At 39.7% G+C, this 25,612-nt stretch overlaps 1 protein-coding gene across 1 annotated transcript in view; it reads left to right on the top strand.

Annotated features, from left to right (window-relative positions):
- Positions 1–609: 609 nt before the first annotated feature.
- LOC137616342 (transient receptor potential cation channel subfamily A member 1 homolog) overlaps positions 610–25,612 on the top strand; it is a 58,893-nt gene continuing 33,890 nt past the window's right edge. The window contains 1 exon segment of the mRNA XM_068345996.1: positions 610–703. The gene's annotated coding sequence lies outside the window, so the exon portion shown is untranslated.

Below are 25,612 nucleotides of genomic sequence, written 5' to 3'. Positions count from 1 at the left end.
ACGTGTTCAATTTTTATTTCCTGAAGGTTTATTCGAAACGTTTTCTTCGTCAACAAAGGTAACCAAACACGCTTTTTTTTTTTTAACTAAGATGTAAAAGGAGAGAATTTTTTTTTTTATTAATTCAGTTATTCCGGTAACGTTTTTAATGATTGTGAAACTAGAGCTTATAGATTACAAAATAACCTAAAATAAAATCGAATGTTTAATATATAATTGCGAGAAATTTTCTTTTAGACGTAAATATCCGAGGAGAGGGATTTCTCATCACAAAAATTAACAGTTCAGTTCAGTAGGTTTTCCGAAGCTTTTCTACGGACGGAGACTTTTAGACCAAATATCATAGCCCCACGTGAGTTTGACTCTGACCGGTGTTGCCAGGTCATGAGAATGGTATTAAGCCCAAAGAACTTTGGAATGATTAATGAGTTGATAATTTTTTTGTGAAAAGACTGGGAGTTTTTATACAAGATTGACAAATCTATTGAGAAAATTTAAACGTACATGTAGGGATTAACCCTAGGAATTACAACCAGATTGGAGTTGCAAAAACAAGTTTCAAGGTCATGAGTGTAATTTCTTACGTCAGCCAGCAGTGTTCTGCTGGCACAAAAGTATTGTACAGCTTAGTCTGTTCTATCCTAGCCCCAGTGTCAAGCGCCATCCCTTGTGCTGTCAGTGTTAGATGTTTTCGCTTCAAAAGGTTCGTTTTACTGTCTTAAAAATTCTACTCTTGTTTGTGAACCGATTTAAGAATTTGACCACAATTATGATACCATTAGGGAATAATACTGTAATACGTGATTATGAGTTCGCTATGCACTGAAGTGTCGTCAATGGATAATGTGTCGCTGTTTACCACCTGCTAATTGGGAAAAACCTTCTTTTGTGATGAACGCGAGTCCTGACTAAGATGCCTTCTTATTTTAGTTTACACATTTGAAAACATTACTGTACATTGACGTACTTTAGGCAATAGTCTTTACTGTTATTTCTGTGAAGTGAAGGTCGGTGTTTCTACAAACAAGCAACTTTATCTCCGCTAAATATATTCATTATTAGTTTGGCATCTACAGGGTGACACGTTGTTTTTGGGAAGCATTTATAACTAGGAAGGCTTGGCTGGAATTCCCCAGTCCCCACCGTGATCGCCCCGAACGGTCCAATGTTAATGGCATAGACAGGTTAATAATAATAATAAGGATAGGGAAGTGGGGAATATGGGGAAAGGAAGAGTACCCCTGGATACAATCCAGTTTATAGCTCAAAGGCAGGTACTCGGGATGGGAAAGATTAAGGAAATAGGGAGAGAGTGAAGTACAGGAGAAGAATAAAAGAGGGGCAGACCCTCTTGCGATATTAGGGAATTGGTATTATTATTTGTCATAGATAGGTAGCTTGCTGGTTTAGGCTCACGCCTCCTTTGACTTACCCAGCTGTAACAATGAAAGGGAACTATGATAAAAAAAAGTCCTGCTTAATAATAGTTTTGATAAGGATAAATCTAATTTTTTTTTTACACCAGTTAAACCATTGTATAATTTTTATGGGTTCCAATCGATAAATTATAAATGCAATGATTAACATTGAATGGTCTATCAAGAAAACTGCACGTTGGAAACATGTATTAACGCGAGTCACTGCAGGTCTGATTGCAGTCATGCGATGAAATATTGCTTCCTCCTCTGTTTACTATCCTCTTTACAGAATATTAACATTTTTTAACTTTTCCTTACATTTCCTTAAACCTAAATTTTACATCGATAATATTTTTTTTTTTTTTTTTTTTTTTTGTCCACACCTCTTTTAAGATTTAAGATGTATCTTTTTATCAAAACTATATTAAGCGTGATTTTTGGTTATCAGATATTCTTTAAGCAATCAAATGTCTTAGCACATAACCCTACTTAATACAACCCTAACACACACTCTCTCTCTCCCTATTATTATTATTATTCCCTGTATCTTCCATCCTGTTCGTAATACTAAGCAGGTAGTTAATTCTAATAGCCAGGCCTTCTCCATCATGGGGCTCAATACTACACAGTATTCTAGAAGTTTTATTCCAGCTGTGACCAAGTTGTGGAATGATCTTCCTAATCGGGTAGTTGAATCACTAGAACTTCAAAAGTTCAAAGTTACAGCAAATGTTATGTTGAACAGGCTGACATGAGTCTTTTTATAGTTTATATATGACATATCTGTTTTGACGTTGTTACTGTTTTTAGAATGATTTATTGTTAATTTGTCCTCATCATTTATATTATTTATTTATTTATTTCCTTATTTATTTCCTTATTTCATTTCCTCACTGGGCTATTTTTCTCTACTGGAGCCCTCGGGCTTATAGCATCTTGCTTTTCCAACTACGGTTGTAGCTTGGCTAGTAATAATAATAATAATAATAATAATAATAATAATAATAATAAACGGAATTTGAGCGAAGCGAAAAATCTATTTTTGGGTGAGATAGCCATGTCGTCCTGATGGAAGGTTCCTATTGGTAGCTTTCTAAGGGATATTTGACTCCAGTGATATTCCCAGAGAATTAACCTTTAGGTCTTGAGAATTTTAACTCCTGGCGCGAATATCCTTAAAATTTCTCTTAAGGATATCGCATTATATCAGGGGACGTATATCTTGATACGACACATAGCAATCTTCACCACGAACTAGCGTTTTCGTTTCGAGAGCGAAAAGTAGCAAAAATAGAAGGGGAGCCGTTATCAAGGTTACCCTTCCTCCCATTCTACTACGAGTATCTAGATGGCGCTGTATCCAAGATGGCGCTTATTCCTTGTAGCATTGAGCATGGTGCTACAGATATAGTAATTTTGGGAGGGATCCTGCCAAGGCCTTTTCTATAGAAAAGGAGGGCGATCAGGACGACATGACTATCTCACCCAAAAATAGATTTTTTGCTTCGCTCAAAATCCGTTTTTTGGGCTCAAGCCATGTCGTCGTGATGGAAGTTTACCAGAGAATTACTAGAAAGTACTGTATCTGTGGATTTTATAGGTGCCTCAACCTTGGGACAAATTTTCCTATGGTCATCCAGACCATTGAGACATATGATGTTATCGTTACACGTCATTACTACTAATCATAGACAATTTTAGTGCTTCCTGCCCCCTACAGGAAAGAGTCATACTAGAGAGTAGGAAAGGGGTCTCAAGGTTTGCATATAATGTATGAACGAACATAGCATCAACTATATAAACAAGAGTCTCACGATTTATATACTGTGTTGGAATATAACATCAACTAGATATAGAAGAGTCTCACTGTTTGTATATTTGTGCTGAAACATAGCATCAGATAGATATACAAGTCTCACTGTTTGTATAATGTATCGGAACATAGCATCAACTAGATATACAGAAGTCTCACTGTCTGTATCTCGTGTTGGAGCAAAAGTATCAACTATATATATTGTCCAGACATACAATATTATGCAGTTTTACCTAGGTTGGAAAAACTCTGGCTTATACTTTATTTTATCAATTGTAGGGCGAAATAAGACACAATTATACATTGATATACATTAATCAACAATAAATGACCAAACAAAGTAACATGTGAAATATATGTTAATATATGTAATGAGAAATATACTTAGTCAACATAATACAGAAAAAAAAATTTTCCACCTGAAAGGGAAAAAAATGATTAGTGCCACACTTGAATTTGAAAATTTAATAAAATTTTCTAGTATAGTTTTCTGTAATGTTGGATATTATCAACACAGTGTAAAGTACACACGGCACGGCTGTTATCTGTATATTTCTCCTCCTGAAATAATTTGAACAGTCTTTAGTGTCACCATGGTGACACTCACTTAACAAGTATTGCACTGGAAGATGTCAACACCTTTACCCGAGAATTGAGAATCCCAATCAATTCACTATTCATCGCAGTACTAGACGACAGGTTTTAACACACTACCTGCCGCCACCACAAAATGCTTCAGCTCATGCACCTGTTTTGCATAATGTTTATAAAAGACTCTGGATGACTTCCATCCAATGTATGAGCGAAGACGCTCAAAGTTCATATACTGAAAAAAGTTCAGTGATGAAGCAATTTTCCTTGGATCATGACCTGCGGGTGTAATGTCAGGATCCGCTCTGCGAATAAAGTAGGTGAGCTTCGCCCTCAGTTGTTTAAGGGATAAGTTTGATCCTTTAGTTTCTCCTTTAAAGAGCTGTCCTCCCCTGAAGTCTGAAGTTCTTCGAAGATAGACCTTTAGACATTCCACTGGACACAGCGAGACATCTTCCTTCAGAGGGCAGATTCTCCAGGGCCCCATCTCTTAGTGGGTAGCTAGTTCTTAGCGAGAAAGGTTGGATCAGGAAAAAGATTCAGTTCTCCCGCTTCTGTGAAGTGAATATGGCCCTCATCTCTGGATAGGGCCACTATTTCACTAACTCTAGCCCCCAAGGCTATAGCAAACATGAAAATGACTTTTTGAGTCAGATCCATAAGAGAGCAATCTTCATTGTTTACTGTTGAAGCATAGTGTAGGACCTTGTCCAGGGACAGACCATGAAATGGGCTTCGGAGGGGCTGCAAGCCTGAGGCTAGCACATGCCTTAGGGATCTCGTTAAAGATTTCATTCGAGAGGTCCACTTGGAAGGCATATAGCAGAGGTCTAGTCAGAGCCGACTTACACGTAGTTATTGTGTTGGCTGCCAGACCTTGTCTATGAAGGTGGATAAAAAAGGACAGACCAAAGTCCATTGAGATTTCTTTTGGTCCTTTTGCTTTGACGAAAGCAACCCACTTTTTCCAAGACGATTCATATTGTCTCCTTTTTGACTTAGACTTGTATTCTTCTAAGAAATCTATACTGCCTTTTGAGATCCCAAATCTTTTCTTTATCGCTAAGGAGAGAAAATCATGAGATGAAGGTCTTGGGTTCTCTGTGATAAAGCGATGACAGTCGACTTCTTGACCAGTTGAGATAGCGCTGGGTCCGGAAGAGGGACCAGCCTCAGCTTCAGTTCCATTACCAGAGGGAACCAGTTGCTCTTTGGCCACTTGGGAGCCACTAGAGCTGCCGTTCCCCGAAAATGATCTCAGCCTGTTGAGGACCTTCATTAGGAGATTGGTCGGAGGGAACAGGTAAATCCGGTTCCATCTGTTCCAGTCAAGGGACATGGTGTCCGTTGCCTCCGCTAGAGGGTCCTCATATGGGGCTACATATCAAGGTAGTTTCTTGTTGTCGCTCGTCGCGAAGAGGTCGATCTCCAGTTCCAGGACTAGATGCAAGATGAAGGAGTATGAGTCTGCGTCTAGGGACCATTCTGACTCTATCAGCTTGAGCCTGGATAGAGCGTCCGCTGTCACATTGCGGAACCCTTGAAGGTGAACTGCTGATAAATGCCATCTCTTCTTTCCGCCAGGCGGAAGATGGCCAATATCACTTGGTTGATCTGGGGCGATCTCGAGCCTTGACGGTTCAGACATCTCATTATCACTTCGCTGTCCAGGATCAGCCTGATGTGGGCTGATCTGCGAGGGGAGAGTTTCTTCAACCTCAAAAGAACTGCCATGGCCTCCAAAATGTTGATGTGAAAGGTCTTGAATAGAGAAGACCAGGTCCCTTGGACTTTTCATTGATGGGAGTGACCTCCCCATCCTTCCATCGAGGCATCAGTGTGGATAGTCACCGATGGTGGAGGTGGTTGCAAGGGCACAGTCTTCTTTAGGTTCTTGGCCTTCGACCATAGCTTGAGAAGTGATCGTAATAAGGTCGGTATCGGTCTCCTGTGATCTCTTCGAGCGTTTGATGCGTATCTTCTCCAGACTCCTGACGCATCTTTAAGTTGTGCTTTTAGCACTGGGTCTGTCATCGCTGCCAACTGGAGAGAGCCCAGTACTCTTTCCTGTTGGTGTCTTGAGATCCTGTCGGATTTCAGTAGTCTCTTGACAGATCCTGCAATCTGTCTCCTCTTCCCTGGGGGAATGGAGAGACGGTGTGATTTCAAATTCCAATGGATTCCCAGCCATTGAAACTCTTGAGCTGGAGAAAGTCGAGACTTCTTGATGTTGATCTTGAATCCCAGATGTTCCAGGAACTGGATCACTTTCTTGGATGCTTGCAGACAAGCCGCCCTGGATGCTGCCCACACCAGCCAGTCGTCCAGGTACGCTGCTACCTGAAAGCCTCCTAGGCGTAGTTGTTGAACGATTGTGTTTGCAAGTTTCGTGAAAATCCTTGGGGTTATGTTTAGTCCAAAGGGCATGGCTCTGAAGACGTACTTCTTCTTCTGTAGCCTGAATCCTAGGTAGGAGGAGAGGGGGGAGGTTGACTGGAATATGCCAGTAAGCATCTGCCAGGTCTATCAAGACTGTGTACGCCCCTTTTGGTAACAGGGTCCTTATGTGTTGAAGGGTTAACATCTTGAACTTGTTGTTCTCGATGAACTTGTTGAGTGGTGACAAGTCCAGAATAACTCTGAGTTTTTCTGAGTCCTTCGTGGGAACACAAAACAGCCTTCCCTGGAATTTGATGGACTTTGCCCTCCTTATTACCCGTTTGCTCAATAGTTCTACGGTATATTCTTCCAGTAAGGGGGTGGAGTGATGGAAGAATTGAGGAAATGATGGTGGAGCCTCGCTCCAGCTCCATCCAAGTCCGTTCTTGATTAGGCTGTGGGCCCAAGGATCGAAGGTCCAACGATCCTGAAATTGTTGGAGCCTCCGTCCTACCTGAAGCATCTCATTGCTTCTGTTTTCTGGAGGATTTACCTCCCTGACCGCGTCCTCCCTTAACCCCATTGCCTCGTGAGGGGTGTTTTGAGGAGCCCCGTCTAGAGCTTCTACCTTTAGGATGAAAGGTAGTGGACTGCCTCTCAAACGTAGGGTTAAATGCTGGTGACTGGGCAACTAGCTGTTGAGGTACCATCTGGTAAGTGGATTGCAGTTGAGCAACCACTTGGGGCACCACGGTCATGGTGACTGTGGGATGTTGTTTGGCAGGCCGAGAGGGTAATCTATGTCTCTTAGTCTTCTTCTTAGGCTGGGGACCCTCATCTGGAGAAGACTTCCTTTTAGATGACATGCCCCACTTCTGGAGAAGGTTTCTATTCTCTGTGGCGGCCTTGTCAACTACCTCCTTGACCGCTTCATTTGGGAAGAGGTCTTTACCTCAGATATTGGAAGCTATCAGCTTCCTGGGTTCGTGTTTTACAGCTGCTGAAGCAAACACAAACTCTCTACAAGCCTTTCTGGCTTTAATAAAACCGTACAGGTCCTTTACCAAGGTAGCCATGTGCATCTTGGCCATGACCATGTTCATATCTGGGGTGCTCTTTATGCCTGCGGTCCTCTCCAAACAATTCTGTAGGGATAGAGATACCACTAGTCTTTCTTTCGTTTCTTCCTCCCTACGCAAGAGAAAGTCTCACAGCTTTGGGAGATTCTCATTGAACTGACGTCCAGCAATATCTGCCTCCAACTTCCCAACTGAGAAGGTAAGGTGGACTTCCTTCCAATCCTTATCCTCCATGGGGAGGGCTAACGACAAAGGTCTACACTCATCCAGTGTAGGACAAGGTTTTCCTGCCTCTATTGCCTTGACAATGGCTTTAAGAGACTTCGATGTAAATGGGAAGGCTATTGAAGCTGGAGCAAGAAAGGTAGGATGTTTCTTGCTGAGGGCAAACACCTTAGAATTAGTGTAGCCCACCTGCTTTAGGCTGTTTGACAAAAGAGCCTGTGCCTTGTCATGGTCGAATACTATGACCTCCTTGGGTTCCGTCTCTTCCTTCAACGCTGGTTCCAGCTTCAGACGAATGAAGCAGTCTGGGTAAGCATTGAAGCTTGGCCAGAACTGAATGTCGTCAATAGGGACGGCTCCCAATTTCTCCGAAATAAAATAGTGTTTGCCGTTAGTGATCGGCATGTACTCCGCATATATCCAGGGATTAGTTTCGGAGCAGGTTGGGAGGTCTTGAACTCTGAGTCTCTTGTGAGACCCACAGGAGGCGGAGAGTCAAGCGATTTGTCTTTCGAGTTTCGCCTCCCTTTCTTCGCCTTGTTTGCGAATGCTCTCCATCAGCACCGTAAGATTGGCCAGTGCCTGTCTCATGTCATCTGATGGAGGGGCGGAAGATGTTGAAAGTAACGGCTCCAGAGCCGGCACCGACAGAAGGGACTCCGAATCACCTTCATTATCTTCTTCAGGAGTCAATGTAGACTCCTCCTCGTGACCTTCATTGAGAAGATCATTCTCAGTGTCCAAGGACACTTCAGAAATCCTCTCCTCTTGATAGATGTCCATGCCCTGTAAAGCGTCACCGACTTCCGTTTCGACAGCAATCTGGACGTATGGAATCTCGGGTCGAGTCTGGGGTATGACAGCTTCAATACCCGTTTTAGGGAACAGCAAGTTGCACATCTTTTCATTAGGAAGGTACGGTCCCGTCGAGTTCTTCTGGAACCCACGTACCCATCTACGCAGCTTTTCTCGTGCTGCATCCCTTGACTCCGCTGACTTGGAGTCATCAAAAGCTTCGGTAACTAAGGCCCAGCATATGCTGCAGCCTTGGGGGTCCCAGTACCGTAGAGCTTCTTTAGTAGTGGTGCAGGGGGCATGAGCCCTGCACACTCTATGGCCGCAGAAGTCCTTACTCTTGACGTTGCAGAAGATGACTTCGCACTTCACTTGGTCCTCCTGTAAAGAGAGGAAATTTAAATGAGTATGCGGTAGTTTATCTCACTTGATAAACAAATATGTACTGTAAAATATTACTTTTAATATTTTAACCATTATAGCTTAGGATAGTCAAGCTAGAAAGGAACTAGGAAAGACACCTACTTGTGTTTCCTGTCCAGCCAATTGCTGTGACCTCCCCCAAAATTAAAGCCATAGAGTCTTCCTATTCAGGAAACGCAAAGGAAGGGTTCTAACCCCTAGGGGTAGATAAGTGTATCTTAACACTGACCCTTCAAAAGGTTTTAATATTGGGAGGTAAACTGTTAACTGATTAGCTATCAGTATATTAAAAGAAATCTTTTCTTTCGATATATGATTGGTCTCAACAATAGACTGTGCAAGGATACACAAGGTATGTTGGAAAATAACTACTGTATAATATATATTATAGTTTTCTGTCTGTAGTATGATCTATACTGCAAATATACTGGCTACTGTATAATCGTATACTGTAGTTCAGCTGGCATGTTGCCTGCTAAGCTAGCATCTGGCGGCACGATCTAGCCCGGCACCGGCCCAGCCAGCATGTTGCCGGTGGCTTTCGCCGACTGGTTTAGTACCTGGCAGCACTAGCTGACAGAGAGAGAGAAAGCATGGAGTGAAGGGCTACCTTATTAAATGTTTGTTAACAATAAATAAGGGTGTAAGTACTTAATCTTACTGCCTTCTTCCAGAATGAGGGTTCAAATGGAAGGGGAGAATGTATCATTCAGGCTTCCATCCAACCACAAAACCCGTTGCCGGTCACTGCCGTCTCCGGAGATGTGGATGGCAGTCCAAGAGAGGACTGAAGAACACTCGACAGAAAAGGGGTCTCCCACCAGCACCCGTCACAGCCGGCACAACCTTTCCCGGAGCCATACGTCCCTAAGGGAAAGACTGAGTGACTATACAGCTGCTTATGTAGGAGGCCGGCCGACACCCCGCAAGCGGTGAGATTGTGGGACGGCGGCCACAGGGTTACGACGGCTAGGCCGTCGCTAAAGGACAGAGAGGGGCAGGGAAAGGGTCCTGTATCAAGTGTGGAAGAAAGCGGCAAAGTTGCCGCCACTACCACACAAGGGAGAAACTGTTTGTGTCGGCGCCATCCTAGGCGGCAGAAGAATGTCTATTCTTCAGCCTAGGGTCTGCCGAAACAGTGTTAGGAGGAGGCGGCAGAATTGCCGCCACCTCCCAACAGGGGAGAAACTTCGTTTCAGTATCGGCGCCATCCTAGGTGGCAGAAGAATATCTATTCTTCAGCCTAGGGTCTGCCGAACAGGACTAGTCTTCTAGACTGCAGGGGAGAAGGTGGCAGCATCATACAACCACTTCAAGTGCGGCCTAGAGAGGCATAGCCTCCTATGCCGGCAGCTGAAAGTCGGCAGGGGAGTGACTACTCACCCTGCTGCTCGGCCGTTGGCAAAAGACTGAATACTCTGAGGTTCTGTCGAATAAACCAAAGCCGGCTATCCGCCGGCAAAGGTAAGAGACAGAAAACACTAGCCTAGTCAAGCCGGAGTGTCTACTCTACGGAAGGACCAAGATAGGGTTGTCGCCTATGGCGGCACTCAGAGGCAAGGAGGGATTATCCTTAAATTTCCACAGGAGACGAGTATCGAGTTATATAATAATTATAGGAGATATCTATCTCCGCATGAATTGATAAAACGATACACAAGGGTAAACTGGGAACATGTATGAAAGTATACTAAAGCGCATAAGCTAGTTAGCCTAGCGCAAGGCGAGATTACAAAACCTCAATCGCCGAAACTCTAACGTATACGATCGATATAAGGAAGAGGATATATATGCAAAATTATGTATATCTTTATAAGTATAATTGTGCCTAAATAGCTTCATAATTTACTAATGCTATTACAACTAGGAATGTCGTTCTATATCATGCATGAAAGTAAACTGAAGCGCGTAGGCTAGGAAGCCTAGCGCGGGGCGAGGTTCAGTTACCTAAATTGCCAAAACTCTAATGAATACAATCGACATAATATATAACTTCCTAGTATAATCTTAACTGAATAGCTTCATAATTATTCATGCTATTACAACCGGGAGTGTCGTTCAGCTAACTAAATAACACATGCGTTATGAACGACAGCGCCCATGGCGCCTCCGGTGATCGGCTAAGCTCCGAACACTTAAAATTATTCTAATTTCTCTGTGAAGCAGGAGCTAAAAATTATACACTGTAAGGAATAAATACTCAACTTTCCAGAGGCAGAAGAAGTTGGAAATTGCATGATTAATCCTCGGATAATCGAACACAAACGTTAGAGCAACAGGGAAACCCACCGTGCGAATTCGCTACGAAACTAGGAATAAGCGCCATCTTGGATACAGCGCCATCTAGATACTCGTAGTAGTACGGGAGGAAGGGTAACCTTGATAACGGCTCCCCTTCTATTTTTGCCACTTTTCCCCCTCGAAACAAAAACTATATTTGGGATGAAGATTGCTATGTGTCGTATCAAGATATACATCCCCTCATATTATGCGATATCCTTAAGAAAAATTTTAAGGATATTCGCGCCAGGAGTTAGAATTCTGGAGACCTAAAGGTTAATTCTCTGGGAATATCACTCTAGCCAAATATCCCTTAGAAAGCTACCAATAGGAACCTTCCATCAGGACGACATGGCTTGAGCCCCAAAATACTATTATTCTTACCTGTTTCTCCCCTTATTTATTTTTAACTGTGGGCCTTGGGTGGTACTCTTCTTTTCAAAATCGCATGCATAAGTCTTGCTGCTATATTTTTTTAACCTAATAAGGTAGAAGATGTGCTGACTAAATTTTCTTTTTAAGGCATACAACAAAGCGTAGAATATAGAAATCCACTTTTGATGGCATTTGTGGACTGATAAAAGCCTTTGAAAGTGTGCGCCGGCCAATTTAGTGGTGTCCCGCGTTATTGTGGAATTGCTCTTAAATATATAAATTTGATTAAGTCTGTTCATGAGTATAGCAAGTACAAAGGTAAAGTTAGTGGAGTCCCACTAAAAGAATTTCCTGTGAACAGCGGAGTACTCCAAGGGAATTTGTTGTCACCTATGTTGTTTATCCTCCTCATGGATTTTGTAATGCGTAGAACAATTGGGGATGTTGGAGAGGGAGGGAACTGGATTGGTGTATGTCAATGACGATGAATTTATCAGCAAAATACCTCAGGATTTGCAATGCTTGCTTACCAGAATGAAGGAAATATCACTTAAGGTTCTGCTCAAGATAAAAAGGGGAAAGACAGATGATGAGAACGGAATATGCAATGGCAGATGAAATATCATTAGAAGGAAAAAAGATTAATGAGGTAGAATCATTTAAGTATTTGAGAACTATTATCTATAATACAGGATCTTTAGAATTTTACAATAAAAGATTGTAAAAAAACAAATCAGACAATGGCTAGGTTAAGCAAATGCTTAAGTAGATGCTTTCCCTGTGAACGATATGGGTTTCGCCAATCAGTTCTTTCAGGGTAGGTTTTGGGCAAGGTCTAAATTTTTAGATCTTTGTTTTCGGTCATGGATACGAAGTGATGATGTAGTAGGACCCTTTGATTTCTGTGGATCAGCAATTTTGTCTTTTCGGAGTCGTGATAGTGTGCCATATTATAGTTTTTTATATGACTTACATATCTCTTCTGGTCATAAAAGTCTGTATATCATGTTTCCACAGCCTTCTTCAGTCTTCCAGCGAAGGTACTATTCCTCGTCGACATGGCCAGCACTGGGTTGAACTTACTATAGACTCTTAAGCAATATTCGCTGGTAAGGGGCTTTCACAATAACGCCTCAATTGATGATCCCTTGTAGGACGTCGTTGACTATTGGAAACATACCTGCTTGGCGATCTGCTAGACTGGAGTTTGAGATCAGGTCCCACTCGAGCTCGATATTTTCTTGTACTGTCTGCAATTTCACCATCCTTGGGAAGCCAATGGGTCTATTGGTATGTCATCAGCAGCCATTGCCTGGCCATCGCTGATCCTAGCTTGGGTGCAAAGAGGTTTTGGACTCTGATCAAATGTATATATGGTTAATCTCTAGGGCTTCCTCCTACTAGGGCATTGTCGTTATCTCTTAACTCTGCTATTCAAGAGTAACTTCGAGTTTCCCTTATTTGTTAGCAGTTGTTGTATTCAGATTAGTACGACGTATATGTTTTTCCAAGATACCCATTGTGGCGGGATGTTGCAAAACAACCCCCACACCCTTGAATCACTCTACCAGACAATTGTCCCACAACACAAAAGTTTCCCCTTACTTTATCATAAACTGAAGGGAAACGAAAACAAAACATATCCTTAGAACTATATTTCTTAAAACTAAAATAATCAATACCAAAACCCATCCACAATCAAAATAAACACTTAAAACTAATCAAAAACTTGACACTAAATATATAATTAACAAAAAAAAAACCTTTCTGCAATCAAATAAATCCTAACAAAACTTAAAACTAACCGTAACCCAAACATAAAAACACAAAACACATATATATTACGAGTTCACCAACACCAAAATTAAATGTGAATATATAATATTTGTAACACAGTCGTTCACAAACTGCCGAACTGTCTTTCACGGCACAACCATCAATCGGAGATTAACAGGTTAAACTGTGTGGCAAGTTGCCACCACTGCCTCCCTAATTGGGGTCCTGGATGTCGTCATCATCCTCATCATCATCATTATCATCATCATCATCATCATCAATAAAAGCAATCGAAGTTCATTCGGTCCGGGTCATCAACAATAATCTAAATCGGAGTAGCCGTATCAACTTTCTTATTATTAGCCAGGTCGTCAACAATTAATCCAGGTAAACAAAGTCTCTCCAAAGGAGGAATCACGGCCTGCCAAAATAAAAAAGAAAAACACTTACGAACACTCCTAACTAACTTACTATCGCACTATAATCAAAGATAATTAATAAATTGTTCCTATCATTCACAATCACGACAAGCAAATATAAACAAAATTGTACTTACTTAGAAAATCAATCAACACTTCCAACGCTGGTAAGAAATATATATATAATCCAGCGTTCACACAACTGCCTTAAGCTGCAGTCAAATCAAAAAAGCATTCGCTCCGAAACATTCACCACTGTCGTAACCTAGCTAAAAACATAAACAAACAATCTCATTTAAACCAACAGTCTTTCTCAAAACAAACGATCGATACACTAACTACTTTCGCTCGCTAACACAACCTCTCTCTCTCTCTCTCTCTCTCTCTCTCTCTCTCTCTCTCTCTCTCTCTCTCTCTCTGGATTTGGCAAAAGAAAAAAATTAAAATAAAGCAAAAATAAATCCTCCACATTCCTCCCCCCTTACTTTGCCAAATCCTTCTCACACAACACTTACATTATTTTTTTCATAAACCCAGTCGCAGTCGGGAACGGGACCTCTACTCCGAGTAACTGGGCCCCCATATACTCTCTCATTCACTTCTTCCTGATCACAATCATTCGCTACATTAACACTATTCCTATCTAAATCCCTATCATCTAATATATCATGTACAATTATATCTACCTCGTTCTCATCTGGCCCTAAAATTACACTCATTTCTGTAAACAGTTCATCCATTTCATCAAAAACATTCTCAACTTTAGCAAAAGATTCATTCATACTACTAATCATTCTCCTATCTCTCACTCTCGCATTCATCATCCTTTCTTTTACATCACCTAAGGAAAAGCCACACACACACTATAGGTATCATTCATACTCAGCCATGATTCATCTGTATTAACACATTTATCTTCCATACACACTTGCACATTTACATCCTTGTCATACTTATTCAGATTCCTACCTATACCTATAAATTTCCCTTGCATTTTCTACTCACAACTTTCAAACGCCTCTTTTTCCTATATTCAACTAACACTAATTGTTTATTTTCCAGCCGTAACTTCTCATGCATACAAGATTCATACTTGCTCATTTCCAACCAATCATTCATCCCATTCTCACAAACATTGATCCTATTCCTTCCACACACACACAGGAGGACTCACCCAGCTGAACCCTCATACACTCTAGTTTCCCGAACATCCTGGCTGACTTAATCCCTTCTTCCTATATACTCCAGCTACATGCCCATCTGCACCACATTCAGTACACTTACCCCAAGGCTCCTTGCACATTCTAGCATAATGACCATCCTTACCACAATTACCACAAATTACATTCATATGGTTACTACGACATCCACTCGCTATGTGCCCAGTCATACCACACCGAAAACATTTTACCCCTTTCTCTTTCATGCACTCGCTAATTCTATGCCCTACCTCACCACATCCAAAACAAGCACCTAGACCCCGTCTACATTCTTTCTTCTTATGACCTACTTTCCCACACCTATAACACTTTTCATCACGGACACGGCGATCTGACATACCTCGATGCGCACTAACACTCCTATCCCTCCAAACCTGATTCCCTTGCCTAAACCCTTCATTTGTCCTTACAGGTATTCCCACATTACTCGCCCTAACACTCCTATCTACTACACTATCAGCTACCCTCATCGGTCCTCTCATAACAGCATCTCTAAAACTAACAAATTCTGGCACACTTTCCTCCATTCCAGTTCTTGCACTCACAGATTTACTTACTTTCATACATCTATCCAACTCGTAATCCTCAACTATCTCTAAAATATCATCCCATGTCAATCTTTCTTTCGTCCACCTCATTTTCTCCTTCCGTTTCAAATTAACAAACTCAGCAACATTCTCGGGTACAGTAGCCAAAAACTTCTTCATTAACTCCTTATTCTCATTTATACCTTCATCCCCATACTTCTTCCTAGCTAAAGTTTCCAACCTACATACATACATCGATATCGCTTCTCCTGCATTCATCCGTGCTTCATCAAAATCATTCTTACGCTTATACCTAACACTCCCTTTCATACGTTTTACCTGCTCAATTATTCTCTTTTTCACACTTTCATAATCAACGTCACCTACACTCATTATCACTCCATACATCGTCAACAAATACCCAGTTAAATATTCTCCTAACTCCCTAGCCCAAACTCTTTTACTATCACCATACTTATCCTGACAATAACTCTCATACTCCTTGAAAAATTCATATACATCCCTACTACTATGCTCATTGAACCTTTCACACCGAGGTACCTTACACACATCACGTTCATTCTCACTGTTATCATCACTGCTATCTTCCCTCTTGTTTCCTACTTCCTCGCTAGAATATAAAGAATCTAATTCCACACTCATACTCCTATCCTTAATCATACTCTTCCTAGCCCTTTTCTTACTCACCACTTTCACCCATTCACGATCATCCTTGCTATCATCCTGACACTTTTTCTTCTCTTTCTTCACATCACTTTTACCTTTCTTCTCATTCTTCCTATTACATTTCTGTTCATCCTTACTATTCCTAATTCCCTTATCTTCAATCTCACTATCACTATTACTATTACTATCACTATCACTATCACTTCCTTTCCCATTATCACCTACCTTAACCTTCTCTTCCACTATCAACCCATTACCCGTAGCAGAAGCCACTCCTCCAACTGCGCCTTCACCCATGAAAGTTTTCATCATTCCCATTACTCTCCCCATCACAGCTTCCATTCTTTTCTCCATTCGTTCTTCATTCTCTCGCATACTCATCTCAACACCCTCTTCCACTCTCTCTACAGTTCCTTGAATTTCCCTCAGTTTCCTATGCATCTCCTCATTCTCACACCTTAACCACTTATTCTCTTGCAACAATTTCTCTTTCTCTACTATCAACATCTGCTCCCGTTCTTGATAATGCCGCAATTCCTCCTCCAAAGCCTTTGATTTACCTTCCATTTTTCTTCAACCTTAATCTAATTTCTTATCCTATCAGTCCTTCGTCAAAGAGTCTAGCTTCAATCCCACCTCGGCAGTCCCTGTTCGGGCGCCAAAATAATGTGGTGGGATGTTGCAAAACAACCCCCACACCCTTGAATCACTCTACCAGACAATTGTCCCACAACACAAACTTTCCCCTTACTTTATCATAAACTGGACTCTTAGACGGAAGGGAAACGAAAACAAAACATATCCTTAGAACTATATTTCTTAAAACTAAAATAATCAATACCAAAACCCATCCACAATCAAAATGAACACTTAAAACTAATCAAAAACTTGACACTAGATATATAATTAACAAAAAAAACCTTTCTGCAATCAAATAAATCCTAACAAAACTTAAAACTAACCGCAACCCAAACATAAAAACACAAAACACATATATATATTACGAGTTCACCAACACCAAAATTAAATGTGTATATATAATATTTGTAACACAGTCGTTCACAAACTGCCGAACTGTCTTTCACGGCACAACCATCAATAGGAGATTAACAGGTTAAACTGTGTGGCAAGTTGCCACCACTGCCTCCCTAATTGGGGTCCTGGATGTCGTCATCATCCTCATCATCATCATCATCATCAATAAAAGCAATCGAAGTTCATTCGGTCCGGGTCATCAACAATAATCTAAATCGGAGTAGCCGTATCAACTTTCTTATTATTAGCCAGGTCGTCAACAATTAATCCAGGTAAACAAAATCTCTCCAAAGGAGGAATCACGGCCTGCCAAAATAAAAAAGAAAAACACTTACGAACACTCCTAACTAACTTAACTATCGCACTATAATCAAAGATAATTAATAAATTGTTCCTATCATTCACAATCACGACAAGCAAATATAAACAAAACTGTACTTACTTAGAAAATCAATCAACACTTCCAACGCTCCCCCCCAGATGCTGAAGCCTTGATGAGGATTGGGGGCTTAGGGATTAGCACCTGGGTTCCGATGTTTGGTGGGAATTGCTTCCCCACTGGTCCTTGGTGCCAAGCTTTTGATCCAACTAAATTAGTCAGCACTTTCTCTTTTCCTTATGTTTTTTCCTTTTTTCTCCCATCTCCAACTCTTGGACATGAACTTGTTATTGACTTTGGCTTATGTTTGATTATGGTTTGGCTGCCTCTTTGGATTTGACGCAGGTGGGATGGACGGCATGCCATCTCAAAAGAACTCGAGTACCTGACGTGACCGAGCGAGGGGAGTTTTATGTCAAACCTTTCCCTCAGTGCTGGGTCTGACGTTGACGGCCGTCATGACGCCTCAAGTGCTGAGGGCGGGGTGTATCTCTGGATATTGCCCCTAGGGCGGCCCTAATTGTAGGGATGAACCCGTCCTCTAAGTGTGGCTCCTTGGTGGGTGGCGGGAATATCCAGATGAAATGAATCTTCTCGTCATTATGGCGAACCCACCGAAACCCGTTGACGACCAATCCGCTTCCTCTCTGACTGACTCCTCCAGGAAAATAGTTCACTCGATGGACTCGCATTCATCCAGTGTTATTACTCTGGAACCTTTCATTCCAACTTCCCCCAGATGCCAGAGAAATAAAAACTCTGGCAGTTTAAATGAATATTCAAGGGTCCTATATTGTGAGGGAATTACTCGCAATGGGAATTATAAAGAATTATATAATGTTCTGAAAAAGTTTGGAGATATAACAAGAACGAAACTGCAGCTCTCCTAAGATAAACAAGAATTTGAGGCTTATGTCACTTTTAGTAACACATTACAAGCTACAAATGCTTTTCGTGAAATAAGAAATGGTAAAGTTTCTGACCTTTCTTGTCGAGTGAAATTGCATAGTATCAAAAATGTTTTAAGACTCGGAATATGACTTTATACCCAAATGCTCTGCCTTGCATGAAGAAGTTCTGGAAAATACCAGAATAGTACCAGAACCAGTCTGGTATGTTGCTTCATACAAGGAGGGCTGTAATAATCTGATAAAGGGGTATGAATGTATTGAAAAAAAGGTAGGCTGTATTCCACAGGGAAATTTAACACGCTATGGCCGTTGTCTGCTTATTAAAGCAGGTAACGAATCTCAAGCTGTATTTTCGAATAATTTTAAAGCTTCCTCGTCAGATGTAATTCAGAGAGTCTCTCCTCACCACTCTTACAACCACGCAAGAGGAATTATTTAAAGTAGGGATCTAAGTGAATTTTCTGATGAAGATATACTGAAAAGATGCCCAGCTACCGTTCTTAAAGCTAAAAAACTAAAAGGGAATAATAATGCAATTTGTTTAATCTTTTCATCACATTACCAACCAGATTACATCAAGATCAGACACTTAAACATTCCAGTCAAGAAATTCCACCCACAACCAATGCAATGTTATAAGTGTTACGAATATGGCCACATCAATGTAAAGTGTACTAATAAGAAAAGATGTTATATTTGTTCCGAATTTCATGATCCCAACGAATTCCATGATACCTCCGCCGATTTTACTCATGAAAAGTTTTGTTTCCATTGTGAGGGAGCTCACTCTCCCAATTCTAAACTGTGTCCTCAGTACAAACTAGAGCAATCAATAATTGAGACTGCCAGTAATGAGCATTTAACTTTTGGTGCTGCAAGGAAAAAACTTAATGGTTCTAATCCAACATATGCCAGAGTTTTGTCCAATCCAGTAAAGTTAAATAATAATTCAAGGAATTCTTACCCCACAGTTACTGCTGGATCTAAATATCCTGAGATTTCACCTTCTTCATCAACAAATCCCTCAAGGCCTGACAAGATTTCCAATAATTCCAGCAAGCCACAGAACTCTCATCCAGTTCCAGCTATTCTGGAAAACAATAATAGCAGTAGAATAAACAAAAAACCAAATAACAAAGTAGGCCAAAATGGTCCCTTAAAGCAAGAAGACCGTATTCCACTGCAAAACCGTTTCAATACACTTGCCACAGACAGTGCCAGCAAGGCTATAGAAAACATAGGAGAAATAGAGATGGTTGATATCGAGCCCCATAAATCAAAATGCGTGAGCAAGAAAAGAGTAATTGAAGATACAACACCACCCAAACCCAAAAAAACAAATGATATCGAATTTATACCAGATGCAATTGAAATGGATATCGAAAAATTACTAGAACTCCTAAATTCTGGATCCGAACCTAACACGGTCAATAACCACATCACTAAACAAGTGATAAACGTTGAAGTCCATAAGAATCCCAATGACCCTCAAGGAAGTGAAAGCAAGTCGAATAATAATGCACCCATTAAAGAAATAAGCCCTTCTCCAGTTCTAGGTACGACTGGAAAACTAATGCTTTCACGTAAAACAATGGCAGAAAATACAACACACAGAGTTTCATGTGGTTGTAACGATTGCTTCATGGCAGAATTCAATGACCCTAAAAATCTAAATGTACATAAGATGAATAATATAATAGATAATTTTACTAAGAACAAAAACAAAAACCAGTATGACAAATTAGAAAGCCACAATGCTGGTTGTATGTGTATTGACCATCTAATAAAGAAACGTGCAACAGGCACCCTCCAACCGGAAAAATTTATAGAAAAACTTAACCTTAATCCAAATGACACCCAGGAAGCTAATACAAACAAGGGTAAAACCCAGGGAGCCATACCCAAGGAACCAAATCTTGATTCAAAAACTACAACTAGCGTAGTCAAGCAGAAACCCGTCTCCAACAGAATAAGCAGAAATAATGCCTTACCCAGTGGAAATTTATCTTCTTCGCCATAACGTTCAACCCTTACATAATTCAGTGGAATATTAATGGTCTTAAAACCCGTTTACATCTAGGGGAAATCCAAAGACTATTGAAAAATTATAACCCTATTGCAATATGCTTACAACATACTAATGATACTGTACCTTCAATAGGAAACTACAATTTAGCATCTCGCTCAATCCCTTCTCCCAATACTTTAGGGACTGCAGTATATGTTCATAATAAAGTAACTTATGATGCTTCAATATTCAACACATCAGAATTTCAATTATCTGGAGTTAGATTACATCTAAATAACAACTCCTTTAATATCTATAATATGTACAATCAACCCTCTTTCAACTATGATATACAAAATCTACCTAAAGTACTCCCAAATATGTAAGAGGATATACTATTACTAGGAGACTTCAACTCCCATAACTCCATATGGGACACCAATTGTGTTGATGTTGACATAAATGGTTCAAAGGTTGAACAGATGATGAATGATCATAACCTCTGTATATTAAATGAGGCAGAGAGTAGCACTTACTATTCAAAAGCTCATGGAACCTATACGTCAATAGATTTAACTCTGTGTTCCAATAATATTGTTGATAGGTTCGAATGGAATGTCTTAGACGACCTGTTTACCAGTGATCATTTTCCTATTTTGATTACCATATTAGGACATACACCAACTTCTTCGATTCAACGATATAATACAGATAAAGCTGACTGGGATAAGTTCAAGTTTTACACTAAGCAAGTGCCTCCCTTTGATTACTCCCAAGATCATGATAAAACAAATGATGACGTTGTGAATTTTATCACACAAGCGGCTGATAAATCGATACCTCTGACTGGCACCCGACAGTTAAAACATTCAGTCCCATGGTGGTCAGAGACATTAACCCAGCTGATAAACGAAAAGCATGCAGTTGGAACAAAATTAGAAACCCTAAATAAAAGATTCAAACGTTTGAGCACAGGTCCCCTAATGTTAGGGAATAAAATAAACAAACTGGTTGACATAGCAATAGAAATTAGTGTGTTGAAACCATATTTTAATAGAGTTTCTTCTAAATTCAGAGGGGAAGTAATTAAAGGCAAGATAATTTCATGGCAAAAATACGTGTCAAGCATATCGGATAATACTTCTGTGCAGAAGGTGTGGCAGAAGTTTAGGAAGATTAATGGCTCTTACAGCAAACCAGCGAGACACGCATTAATGCATAACGGCTCGTTAATACATGATACTCAGACAATCTCTAATATTATCGGCCATAATATTGAAAATATAAGCAGCATTGATAATTTAGATGCCCACTTTCGAGCCATTAAAAGAAGAGAAGAAGCAACACCATTAAACTTTGATACGATGGAGGATATCTATTACAATAAAAGATTCACTGAAGAGGAGTTGGAATTTGCCTTATCTAATTGTAGGTCAACAGCCCCGGGTAAAGATAAGATAAATTTCGATATGATTAGAAATCTAGCCCCTTTAGCTAAAGCATATCTATTGGATTTTTACAATCATCTTTGGACCAAACACCTATTTCCAAAGGCATGGAAACATGCAATAGTAATACCAATAGTAAAGGCAGGGAAAGATCCAAGTATTCCAAACAATTACAGACCAATTTCATTAACCAGTTGCATATGTAAATTACTGGAAAAAATGGTAAATTATAGACTAAATTGGTGTTTACGTCGAAATAATATTCTATCAACTTCTCAATTTGGCTCACAATCAGAACGATCTTCTTTGGATTCACTTTCACATTTAGAAAATTATATACATAGAGGCTTTGAACGAAAACAGATCACAATAGCCATATTTTTTGATATTCAAAAGGCATATGATACAACGTGGAGACACTCGATACTAAAATCCTTACATCAGAGTGGTTTTCGAGGACACCTTCCTATTTTTATTAGAAATTTTATTGGTGGAAGAACGTTTCAAACTCGTATTGATAACATTTACTCCGAATCTTTTAATCTTGACAGTGGTGTACCGCAAGGCAGTGTTTTAAGCGGGACTCTTTTTGCATTGGCAATTAACGACATTGTTAATCAAATGCCACAAGGAGTGAAAAGTAGTCTATATGTAGATGACTTTGCAATTTACTATTCCTCCAATAGCCTGCGTCATTTACAAAGGATTCTAAATGGTGCCACTAGAAAAATACTAGCGTGGACCACATCTGTTGGTTTTAGACTTTCGGCAGAAAAAACTCAAGCCATAATTTTTTATAAAAATAGTAGATGGAAGCAGAACCAAGACATCAATCTAACATTGGGCAACGTACAAATCTAATTTCAAGATAAGGTAAAGTTTTTGGGACTAATTTTTGACACCCATTTGAATTGGAAAGCACATGTATCATATATCAAATCCAAATGTAACAGTGCTCTTAATTTAATGAGGAAATTATCTCACACAACCTGGGGTGCAAGGAGATCAACTTTACTAATGATGTATAAAGCATTAGTATTATCGAGAATTGATTACGGTAGCCCAATTTATGATTCAGGATCAGAAGCAACTTTGAAATCTTTAGATCCAATACACACTCGAGGCCTGAGAATTTGTAGCGGAGCATTTAGATCATCCCCAAATCTCTCAGTTTTATGTGAAATTGGAGAACCCCCATTGTCTTTGCATCGGGATTTTGTAACAATGCGGAGTGCATTGAAAATTTTATCCACTAATTCTCCAACAAAAAAGCTTTTTAATGAGAGGGACATATTTATAAACAACCATGAACCACCATTCCCAATTAGGGCAAACAGACTGTTACAATCAACAAACGTTAAAGTGAATCTTATCCAACCATCTTTATTTCCCCCACCTTGGATTATGACAAGGACAAGAATCTGTTCTCATCTGTTTTATTTATCAAAAAAATTCACTTATACTCCGAGTCACCACAAGCAAATTATCATAGAACATATTCAGAGAAAAGGTCCTCACTATGCAATATATACTGATGGTTCTAAATCCCCAATGGGTACTGGATGTGCTGCAGTATCTTTAGATAGAACACAACAATTATCGTTGCCAAAAGAATCATCAGTATTTACATCAGAGTTATATGCCATTTTACAAGCAATCAATATGATTAAAACCATTGAAGACAGGAAGAATTTTAAATTTGTCATCTATTCAGATTCTCAAAGTGCCATAGTGGCCCTTATATATATATATATATATATATATATATATATATATATATATATATATATATATATATATATATACACACAATATACTGTGCATGTGTATCTGTGCGCATATATCATTATTATCATTACTAACTAAACTACAACCTTAGTTGGAAAAGCAGAATGCTATAAGTCCAAGCACTCCAACAGGGAAAAATAGCCCAGTGAGTAATAGGAACAAGGAAATAACTAAACTACAAGAGAAGTAATGAATAATTAAAATAAAATATTTTAAGAACAGGAATGACATTAAAATAGATCCTTAATATATAAACTATAAAAAAACTTCAAAAACCAGAGGAAGAGAAATACAATAGAATAGTGTATCCGAGTGTACCCTGGATATGTTTAAAGATGATTTTTGGATATTTTGTATTACTTTTCTTTTCCTTGTCCCTATAGCCTTTAGAATATCATTGTTGAATTAATCAATAGAAATTTTAGGTGAATCCTTATGCAGTACATATCATGGTTCAATGATGTTTGTAGATGTGCTTATTTGGAGAAACAGGAGGTCTATCACTTTTGGAAGGGGATTTGAGCTAGAATAACTATATTCAGCTTAGAGCTTTTTCTCTGTGAGTTTATGCATCAACTGAAAATGAATACAATTTAACCATAAAAGAAATCCTTCTGGTACAACTCAGGAACATGAGTGATGGGCTATCCTTAAATCTGCACTCTTTGGTTTAGATACAACAGTTCCTCCTTTACTTAAAATTATACCAGATGGCTCTGTCACTCATTATCCAAAGGAAATGGCAACCCTTTTGGCTGATGTGTTTGACAGTAAGCAGAGTAATGAGAAACTTAATCTGCCCCATTCCTGTTTTCCTAAGGCTAAACTAACTAGTTTAGCTTTCCGATCTCGTGAAATTAAAGCTCTTATGATGGACCTTGATCCTAAAGGAGGTGTAGGCCCTAATGGTATTTTTTCTTTGTTTAATATAAAGACTGCAGATTTCTTAGCTCCAAAATTGTTTTTTTGCACAAGTTAGGAAGAAGGCGAGCTTTTAGCATCTGTTGGAGAATTGGTAATGTTACTCCACTATGTAAATGTGTTTGTGGTAGCTCAAGTCCCACTGATTACCGCCCAATTTTCATAATTCCCATATTATCTAAAGTTTTTGAACGTCTTTTGGCAAAGAGTCTTAGTAGGTTTGATTAAGGTAATCATCTGTTCCCTTGTTTGCAATTTGGCTTTCGTAAAGGTCTTGGAGCAAGTAATGCCCTTCTTACAATCTCCAACACTGTACAGAAATCCCTTGACTGTAATCAGGAAGTTCGTATGATTGGCCTTGATTTTAGTGCTCCCTTTGACTATGTTAATCATGTGGACCTTATTTTCAAACTCACAGTTGGGAGTGGGTGGATCGTTTCTTAGCATCATTATTGAATTTTTAAGAAAAAGATTGCAAAAAGTTGTTGATGGGAATCATAATGAGTATAGAAATGTGATACCTAGTATTCCTCAGGGTAGTGTTCTTGATCCATTACATTTCATACTATATACACGACATGTGATTAGCCCTAGAAAACAAGCTTTTTGCGTATGCAGATGATACTACTCTCTTTGCATTAATTTCATCTCCAGAATGTAGATCTGGGGTTGCTGAATCCCTAATAGAGATCTAGCTAAAATTAGTGCATGGTGCAAATTATGGGGTATGAAGTTGAATCCTATCAAAACTCAAAGTATGATTGTAAGTAGGTCAAGGACAGTGGCTCCTCAACATCCGGATACCGGCATTGATAATGTCTTTATCTCTGTATGAATCTTTTAAAATTTTAGGTGTGATTCTCGGACTGCAAATCTACTTTTGATAAACACAATGGGTCTATGTCTTCTTCAAATGCACAAAAAAAATGGCTTATCAAGAAAGTCTCTTGAGATTTTCGGTGATCAATCTATTCTGGAGAAGTGATTTAATTTTTTCATTCTACATTGTTTCAAGTATAGTTCTCACGACTGGCCTTCAGCTGCCGATTCTCATCTTAACTTGTTGGACAGGAACTTACGGTCTAGTTAATTTCATTTTCCTGATCTAGACACCA

Source organism: Palaemon carinicauda, chromosome 22 (assembly GCF_036898095.1).
Source record: "Palaemon carinicauda isolate YSFRI2023 chromosome 22, ASM3689809v2, whole genome shotgun sequence".
Classification (NCBI taxonomy): Eukaryota; Metazoa; Arthropoda; class Malacostraca; order Decapoda; family Palaemonidae; genus Palaemon; species Palaemon carinicauda.
This window is presented reverse-complemented; position numbering and strand designations above follow the sequence as displayed.